We start from the raw sequence: 10982 nt of genomic DNA on the forward strand, positions 1-10982 counted from the left end.
ACATTTTCTTTGTGTATTCCAAGTAAGTGTACGTGTTGATAGATTGTGGTATTGATACAATGATGCAGATAGTGATGAAACGAAGAAAACTTTATGGTGTTATCACACTGCAATATATATTGCCGAAAGTGCTGCTACATTTCTTCACACTCTATCCGGTCAACTCGGAAAGATTTATAGTCGTGATAATGATATGATATCATGTTGATGTTTTTCATGTTACATGCAGATCTATGACCTTGATTGACACACGCTAGTTCCATTGTTGTCGAACTGGTTATTGTTCTGAGAACATGTTATCATGTGTATTGTCATCGATATATCTGGTGGATGTAACCCCTAAAACTTTAGACACATAGTAACAGCTGTTTAATTCATAACTTGACTCCATTGTATCTAATTCTAAGTCTTTATTGAAACGTGTTATACACATGTGAGCTCTTTGCTGACATAACAGTATCCTTTTGTGATAATATAACACCATTATATTCTGCATGGCAAGACATATTGGCATGATGTACTATTTTGACAAACCTGAAGCTTTCATGAAACATCTATCTTTCTGAAACATTACAGCAAAATTGTTTATCTTAATGTAGCAGGGAAAGAAAATAAATCTTAATATATCTCAAAATAACCCCACCCATCCAACAATAACCCCACCCATCAAACAATAACCCCACCCATCCAACAACAACCCCACCCATCCAACAATAACCCCCATCCCATCCAACAACAACCCCACCCAGCCAACAATAACCCCACCCATCCAACAATAACCCCCATCCCATCCAACAACAACCCCACCCATCCAACAACAACCCCACATATCCAAAAACAATCCCACCCATCCAACAATAACCCCATCCATCCAACAATAACCCCACCCATCCAACAACAACACACACAAGAAACTTAATGTTCCTCAAATCAACATCGAGGAAAGAACTGGTAGTTTTACCCCATAAACCCCAACCTGTTGCTCCTGATAAAAGAATAATTATCGGAGAATTCAGGTATGGATAATCAATTCTAAGGTGTTGCATATGACACGACACGACATTATGCGTTTTCTCTCCTCCGTCGATATCCTCTTTTCTGATCTTTTTCGAGGGATTGTGGATTAGTGAAATACATTTGATCATTATTTTATTATTTATTTTTATTACATATTTATCGAGGATAAATATAAACTGATACCAATTAGATTTTTAGGTTTTGAAACGTTTGGGTTGTTTATAATGGCAACAGATGTTGCGTATCGACCTCTTATATATAACCAGTCTTAAAGTATAGTTTACTTAAGGTTGTTAAGAACAAAACTCAATTTCTGTGAAATGACAAATACCATTCATAATCATTCGTGTATGTACAGTATGATTTATAAATAACAGGAAAACTGTGTTCCCAGGATATTTTTTAAAGAAAATATGATATGTTTTTCGTTTAAGAGGATCTGATACCCATTGATCTCAACCTTGACTATGCAATTCCTCTAAACCACTATAGGTATTGATATCAGTGATACTGATTTCATTTGCGAACCATCACTTACACTTAGAAGGTTACAGCAAGATTGAAGCATGGTACAAACAGGTCATACGACGTTCTGTATTTTCAGCTTTCTGTTGTTGATCATTCTCCCATACACACAGGCTTTTACTTTCATCAGTAAACCTAATATCACTACGACAGGTGAGTGTACATTGCTGTTATGGTTGATAAAAAGAACATTTAGCAAAATTTTAAAATTTCTACAAAGAATGGAAACATTGGCTTCATTATTTTGGGAAACGACTAAAATGTTGATCTGTTAAATGGTTCATTTCTATTCCTCAGTATTACTGTAAAGCATTTATATTTCGCGTAAGATTTATCATCGCGTTAATACCCATGAAGAGTAAATCGCAAATTCAAAACATTGCTGATTCGATTTACCCCGACATCGGAGTCCTTATATCTAATAGCCTATCATTCGTTAATTCAAACTTATTTCTAGATCACTGTTCGCGAAATCATGTATTCGCGAATATGTCTGAAGATGACAATTCGCGAAATAAAGTATGTGCGAAATCTAAGTGATTTACAGTAAATGGAAAATAGAGAGGTAGGTGTTAAACTAATATGAAAATAGAGAGGTAGGTGTTAAACAAATATGAAAATAGTCAGGTAGGTGTTAAACAAATATGAAAATAGTCAGGTAGGTGTTAAACAAATATGAGTATAGAGAGGTAGGTGTTAAACAAATATGAAAATAGCGAGGTAGGTGTTAAACAAATATGAAAATGGTCAGGTAGGTGTTAAACAGATACGAAAATAGTCAGGTAGGTGTTAAACAAATATGAAAATAGTGAGGTAGGTGTTAAACAAATATGAAAATAGAGAGGTAGGTGTTAAACAAATATGAAAATAGAGAGGTAGGTGTTAAACAAATATGAAAATAGTCAGATAGGTGTTAAACAAATATGAAAATAGTCAGGTAGGTGTTAAACAAATATCAAAATAGTCAGGTAGGTGTTAAACAAATATGAAAATAGTCAGGTAGTGTTAAACAAATATGAGTATAGTGAGGTAGGTGTTAAACAAATATGAAAATAGTCAGGCAGGTGTTAAACAAATATGAAAACGGTGAGGCAGGTGTTAAACAAATATGAAAATAGTCAGGTAGGTGTTAAACAAATATGTAAATAGTGAGGTAGGTGTTAAACAAATATGAAAATAGCGAGGTAGGTGTTAAACAAATATGAAAATAGCGAGGCAGGTGTTAAACAAATATGAAAATAGTGAGGCAGATGTTTAACAAATAGGAAAATAGTGAGGTAGGTGTAGAATGATTTCTTTCCTTCTTCCTATTCATTTGCACGTTAAACGAAACATCGGCTGATTTCAATTGCAATGATTAAAAAGGTCATATGAGTGATAATATAAGAACAGGCGTATTTATAAGATTTAATATGCTAGATTCCATCAAATTGATAATTTCTTAATTTCATTTTAATCAAATGTTTTTACCGGGGAAATGTAATTGCCATTAAAACGTAATTATTAAATAAATATGTCAAAGAGTGATGGTTTAAAAAAAATGTATTATGAAATACTTGTTAATCGATTCCTTCGATCGAATATTTAGGTGAGACATGAAGGTGTGTCACGTGTCGCAGGCTCGTGCAAAACGAATAACGTGTGAGCAATGCTAAATTGAAAGTAACAAATAGATGAACTAGTATATCTAATTATGAAAGCCGTAATTACAGGTTCATTCAAATGTATTACATTGTCGAGAAGGAGGATATAAAACATTAAACCATAAACAATGTTAAGAAATAAATTATCTTTAGAAGAACAATGGCCCTCCCCAAAATATGGTACAATGTATATTTGTTAATACTCAGTTTCATTCAACGTTCATTGTAGTGACTGGTCGACCATTGTTCTTTTGCGAATCAAACGGCTTACAGTGGTCTTCAGGATTGGTCCGATTTGCTGATAACTGCATTGAAATAAGATGCGAAGGAGGGCGTATGCATGGTGCTGGGTAAGTATGGTACACACCAACCGTCAACTTGAATTTTAGCAAAAAACTAAAAAATCGATTTCATCAGTTGTATTTGCAGGGATGGCGAAAGAATTTTACCAGCAGTCTCTAGAGCATGATAGTAAGGGGTAAATTAAGTGTTATGTCTTGATCTAACTCGCTATTGTTTTTGTTATTGGTTCTAATGTTCAGCGTCCGCCAAAGCCAGTAAGATTATGATTCTAATCCCCTATAAAGCTAGCGTCTGTAAAACTTATACACAATGTACTTACTACTTTCTGCCTAACGTTCACCTTAATTTAGCTATCATTCCTGAACCCTTTATAAATCGTTATATAACATTATAAAAACGCCCTTGTCCAATCATTCGTGAACTTGTTATATGTCGTTATATGACATAGTAGAGAAAGTGTCGTTCAATTTTGACAAAACTTTAAAGAGATATATAATCTTTTTGTACATGTTAAAGTGAGATTGATATTCATATCAGATAGAGACCTTTCATAGAAATAAATGGTTTGGTCCAATATATCAGATTTCAGCTTCGAAAATATCTAGCTTTTATATAGTGTCCAATTGGTAATACGTTGAATTTTAATTTACACTACATAATTCCGTCTTCTCATAATACAGAGTTATTGTTCGTGTCAGCAGGTGTTTATCTTACATTAAGGTATAACGAGAAATAAGGTACCCAGCATTTTTTTACGTGTTAATTAAAATCTCATAAAATGGTTATGCACAGAGATATATCAGGATACCAAAGCAAAACGTGTTTTAATTTTTAATGGTTGTTCCTCGTGAGTGGGTCGACATTTCATTCCCAGAATACCATTCGGTTTTATCGCTTTCATTAAGAAACGTGCTTACTTTGATTATGATTTTAATGGCGGATACCGTCGATGAAGCAGAAGACGCTTACTCTTTCGGAACAGTCTTATTTCCTTTGTAATGTTTCAGAAGTATCATTGTAAACTTTCCTTTTGTTCATAGTTTGGCCTTGTTTCATCCAATATAAGCTTGAATTAAGATTCTGCTTTCATATTGGTGTTTTCCTAAATTCACACAGACGCGAAATATCTATTCATACAAGTTTCATGAATAAACGGATTTGATTCTTCGTATTGAAATTAACTTTTTAATTTCCCTGTAGATATGGAATAAAGGCTGGTAAAATTGGTTTACCAGATGGATGCTTTCTCTTCAAAGACGGATGTAACCCATTGCCTTGGACTCTCCTTAACGGAACCAAGGTCACGTGTTTTTATCACAAATTGATACCCGGGATGAATGTCTAAAACAGTTTTGTATAGAAAGCTACGTATTATGAGTTGCTTTAGACACATATAATGAAATTCAAACCGAAGGATCAAATGTAACATAATTGTGTGTAATAAAGAAACAATGAATACCACTTCATTGTTTTTGGTCATCTACGTAACACTTTGTAACACATAGGCCTCGCAGTCAGAAGCAGTGGTATACACTTTATCATCCAATTATTCAAAATTATGAACTTAATGAACTTTGGGGTCAATAACTTTGGTGTCAATGAACTTTGGGGTCAATAACTTTCCCCATCTTTATGGCTAACTTTGTACTTATTCTCAGTCGTCTCCTAAATGTTAAAACTTTAGTACTCTAGCCTTACTGGAAAGGATGGACGAACAGTTACATGATGTATAACCAGATTATTAGTTTGGCATTTAGTATATCTAAACTGGACTATTAAAATCTTCTTTTTGTGATGGCAAGTGTTATTATCACCAGGAGTGAGTATAGGACTGAAAAGCTGAAAGCCATATTAATGAGTTTGTATCATCATACAACGTTGAACAATGCTGAAACCACTTGACAGTTACATAAATGGTTTCATTACTTGAGAGTAATATAGTAAACTGAAGCAATGCATTGATAATTTAATTTTATCTAGGAACGCAGCAGTATTTACCTCTTAAAATTGAGATTACATTGCATTAAGTTAGAAAAGCTTTTCTCAAAGGGAGAGTCCAATGCCTCCACAAATGATATTGATTATAAAATATAACTAGATGCGCCAGCTGGAAACAACATAACTACATGAATATCTCGCCATTATTACCGATCCGTGAAGGATCGGTCTACTGTACTTAGTCTAAATCCAAATCTCACAGCTTCTTTTGCAGGATTAGGGATGGATAGGGATTTCTGATTTGATCATGAAATAAATATTCTATCGAAGTACTCTTTATGATGCATTTTGGTTTTGTATTATCAACTGAGATCGAGGAAGAGCTTATTTGGATTAACCAAGACTTACAAGTCGTGTGTCATCAATGAAGCAGAAGACGCGTACTCTTCTACACGGTCTTATTTTCCTTGATCTTTTGTCATGGTTTCCATTTAAATTTCGTTACACTAGTTTCATCGAGTTTGAGTTTGAATAAATATTTCATAACATAAATGTATTAAATGCTGCAAATATTGCTTGTTTCAGCGTTACTTAAGTATCAGGTAAGCAAAGAACTACAGGTGTCATAGAAAAGAAAATCCTTGAACACATTGTTTACTATTATTTCTTTTTATTTCTCTCTTACTTTGTTATAAATGAACTAAAAAGACACAAAAGCATTGGAATAAGCATATAAAAGCATAATATAAAACATTATATACAGTGCTAAATTTAAAAAGTGAAAATGAGATTTCCTACAAGCGATGGTTTAATCGCAAATAAAAATATCTCTCTGAAGAGTCTCAGAACTAAGTGAAATTAATTAACACATCAAAATTTCATAACTTCAATCTCAATCAATGTCCATCAAAAGAAGCTACGGCTGTTAGTATGAAGCTTTCCGTTTTCATTCAGATTGCAATAACTGTAAACTATTTCCATACGTCTGCTTTTTTTTCGTTATTTCGAAATAAAATTACTCGACATAAAAGTGTAAATTTTATCTTTTATTTCTTACTGAATGTCGACATAAGCACAATTATTTTAAAAACATGTGGATCGTTTTAGTTCTTGCGCATGAACACTCGTGGAAATAGTTGCTAATGAAGGAAGAGTATACGGAATGCGTGTAATGAAACAAAAATGTACCAAACTTCCTGCTCAATAAAGTTTCAATCGTTAAGCATCAAACTTTACAAATAATATAAATACATGCAAAAATTTGATACATTTCCTATTATAAGAAACATGCGGGTATCTATCAGATGAAATGTGACTAGCGCTATTTTGAGACGTGGTCTAACTTTAGTAACTGGTGGCTACCTAACTAAACAAAATACGGGAAGCCCGTCTGATGGCGTCCAAATGGAAAATAATGCGAAATATCTTGCCCAAGGAAAGCAATTAAGCAAAGAATTGACAAAAATCACACTGCCACCTGTAGTGGGAATTGTAATCGTAAACACAAATAGTAGCATTTTAATGTTCATGTATGGTCGGAGTGCTTGAAATTTTATTATGCTTATGAATCAGTTTTATCCACAACGTGATTTGTTCATTTTCCTTTCCAATTTAAGTCAGAACTACACTATCGTAGAAAATGCTGACAAAAAGTCATTTCTCTTACAACTTACAAACATAAATTTAAGCGGCTTAGACGAGTTAGTTATCTTTTTAACGAGAACCACAGCTTATCATCTAAATAAGGATACGAGTTCTTCAGACGAAATTCAACAAACAATATTCTATATTCCAAAATGAATATCTGAAAAGAAGAACAAAATGAAATATGTCTAACAGAAACTCAAAGAGAAAATTTGTTAAAAGCATAATTACATATATCCAGCAGAAATCTGAGCCCCCCCCCCCCTTACCCAAAAAAACCCCCCCAAAAACAAACAACATTATTCCAAGCATAATAAAATGTATATTAAAAAACATGTTCTTAACAAATCTATGCATATTATCCAACAGCAATTGTGTTCTTGGCAATGATTATGTATATTCAACAGAAAGTCAAAAACAAAATTTAAACAAAATTTCGTATATTTTACAGGAAATTGTTCTCAACATAATTACGAATATCCACCTGTAAATCTTCTCTTTGCATAATTACGTAAATTCTAATTTAAATCTCATCAATCATAATTACGTATATCTAACAAAATATGTTCTTCATAACATAATTACATTTATCTAAGAGAATACAAATTATGCGAAAATATCCAACAAACAATTTGTTCTTAAGAACAAATACGGATAACAAACATAATTATATATATATATATATATATATATATATATATAATTATGTATATCCAAAAGAGAATTTGTAATTAGCATAATTAGGTATATCCAACTAAAACTAAAACATATTCTCTATATATATAGGTAATTACGTTTAAATATCTAACTGAAAATTTGTTACTATTTTTTTAGCATAATTACACATAACAAAAACAAAATTTGTCTTCAGCATAATTAAGGAAAAGAAATTAAATTTTCAATAAGCATAATTACGTATATGCATCAGAAAAAAAAATGTTCTTGGCATGTTAATGTCAATATTTTTACTGGGAAATTTGATCTTGCAACATTTTAGTGATAAATCTTTTCATTGTTTTCGAGGTTAATAAGTAAATAAACATCTTCCTTAACGACTTCTTTATCAAGTACATCAAATATGAACATTTAAAATTTTAACACAATAAATGTAAAATAATAATATCTAATTAATTTAATCTAAGTCTAAATTGATCATAAAATTAAGTTATCACAATGTGCACTGAAGTAAGGCATTAGTCAAAGCCACAAGTATAAAACATCAATTAACGCAAGTATCACATTATTCAATGAAGGAGAGCATTCTCGAAGATAATTTGTAATTTATACATGTAGTTTCAAATTGAAGATTTTCTTTTAGTGTTAGTGTTTGGTGAAGAACAGCGGCATTCTTGAAGCTACAATATGTAATTTAAAGTGCTGCATAATCTTCGCTGAAGGCGGGACGGACATTCTCAAAGCTACATTATGTAATTAGATTAAATGCATAAAAGTTTTAGAAGCATATTGTTCATTGAAAGGGGGAGGGGCATTCTTGAACTTACATTCAGAAGTTAGTTTAAAATGCATGAAAGTTTTAGTAGCACATTGTTCATTGAAAGGGGGGTGGGGCATTAAAATGTATGAATGTTTTAGTAGCATAATATTCACTGAAAGGTGGACGGGCACTCTCGAAGTGATATCGTGTAATTAGTCAAATGTATGAAATTTTGAGTACAGGTATCACAAGATTCACTAACAAATGGCATTCTCAAATATTATGTAAAAGCTTGGAAGTACAGTAAAGATATAATGTAACGATTTAGCAAATAGATTTCACTGAAGGAGTGCATTACTGTAACTAATAATCTCAGACAATAAAGTATTAAATAGTAATGTATAACATGGAAATCCATGCTTTAAAAAAATACTGTAAAATCATATATTTTCGTGGGGTTTAATTTGTTGTGAAGTTCAATTTTCATTTACCTTACCGTGAGCAACTGATTTCATTGATAGATATCACCCAATAAATCTTTGTGAACATGTGCATTTTTGGATTAAGAGTACTCAGAAAATCAACAAAAATATATTTCACAGTAGAAAGAAAACAATGACGGGTGTTTATCCCAGATCACAACAGATATGTAACATAAAAACAAGAGGTCCAAGGGGCCTGCATAGCTAACCTGGCAAATTCCGTTATTCAATCATTTCACATAGAATTTCAAATATGCCAGATAATTTCTGATATGTAACAAAACAAATAAGAGGTTCTAACATAAAAACAGTATCTCTTTGGTTTGCATACTTTATATCTAGATAATCTATTAAAAAATCATCTGTCTGGTAGATTTTACAAAAGGTTACAGCTCAAGGGAAATAGACTTAATAAAGTGCAAAATTAAGCATACATTCCTGTTGAGGAGATTATATTTCCAGCAAAAAAATTGATAGTTAACAACTAGATGATGACATTAGAAAATTCATTGTACTAGATAATCCCTTTCAATAGAAAAATAATGTTGCTGAGATAAAAGTAAAAAACACGGTAAAACAAACAGAAATGTTACAGAAGTGTGATTCCAAATATCAAACGTCATGTCTGTACATGTGATAACACCAGAATTTTTACTAGATGCTTTCAAAATGGATTTCGAGATTCATTCTTTTAGACATTTATCTGCATTATTTGTCTCTTTCGAAAATGAAATTTTATTCTCGTCTCTTTCAAAAATGAAATTTTATTCTCGTCTCTTTCGAAAATGAAATTTTATTCTCGTCTCTTTCAAAAATGAAATTTTATTCTCGTCTCTTTCGAAAATGAAATTTTATTCAAGTACAATGTTGAGATGAAAGTGTGAACACTGAATGAAATGATATCCATTTAAATATTGACATAGATTGTAGTTTTAGTTGATTTTTCATGCTTGATTAATCCACAAACTAAAGTGCCAGCAAAAATTATATATTTTTGGAAAAACCACATAATTTGAAACCCACTAAAATTAATTACACAGGTATTTTACAGAAGCTCACATCAGCTAATATACCTGTATTCTGTTATAGCCTCTGTATGGAATTATTGAAATGGAAAAATCTGAGGTAAATACTACACAAGAAAAAACATACATGTTATCATGATATTGGAATGTCACCTTAGCATGGAAACCATGGGAACCAATCTCAGAAAAGTTCTAAAACTACGAAGACTTTAGATACAATGGAATCTATAACATAAAGGAACAATATTTTAATCTCATTCTAATAGAAAAAACCATGATTCTAAAATATCAGATTTTTTGTTTTATCCATATATATTTAGATATTATTGGTAGATATGTATATATTTCACGGTAAGAAAACTAAGTATAAAGTCTCTGAGGACAGAACCGAGTTCTGTTTTTATTTTGTTACAGAATCAAATATTAAACAAGTAAATCTATACTAGCACTTGAGTACTCAACGTGAGATTCAGATAAGAGATCAACTATTATAACAGATTCAGGTACAATGTAAAAAGACCACAATATATTCTATATCTACTGAGTTTTGATAAAGCTGAATTTTATCTTTTGATAAAATGTCCAACTGATAAAGTCTAAATTTATCTTTTGATAAAACATCCATTTGATAAAGTTTAAATCTATCTTTTGATAAAACCCACCATATTTATCCTCCACACCTTGGTGTACAGTATTTATCCCACAATAAGTCACAGAGGACAACAACAAGAGGACATTTTACAGGATTGTCCAGTGGAGTTGTTGTAATGCACTCACCTTTCACCAAGATGTCTGGGGTCTGATTCCCCATAGAGACATGAAACAGCATAAGGTCACCTACAGAACTATGTAAGTTCTCTCTAGATACTCTGGTTTCTTCAAACAGTTGGACCCTTTGCATGCTTTAATCCGGGCCAACAAGTTAATTAGTTAAAGTTGGATAACTTATTTTGTTATAAATAAATAAAAT

This window comes from Ylistrum balloti, unplaced genomic scaffold (genome assembly GCF_031769215.1).
Source record: "Ylistrum balloti isolate Yb309-2 unplaced genomic scaffold, AGI_CSIRO_Ybal_v1 Utg371864, whole genome shotgun sequence".
Taxonomy (NCBI): domain Eukaryota; kingdom Metazoa; phylum Mollusca; class Bivalvia; order Pectinida; family Pectinidae; genus Ylistrum; species Ylistrum balloti.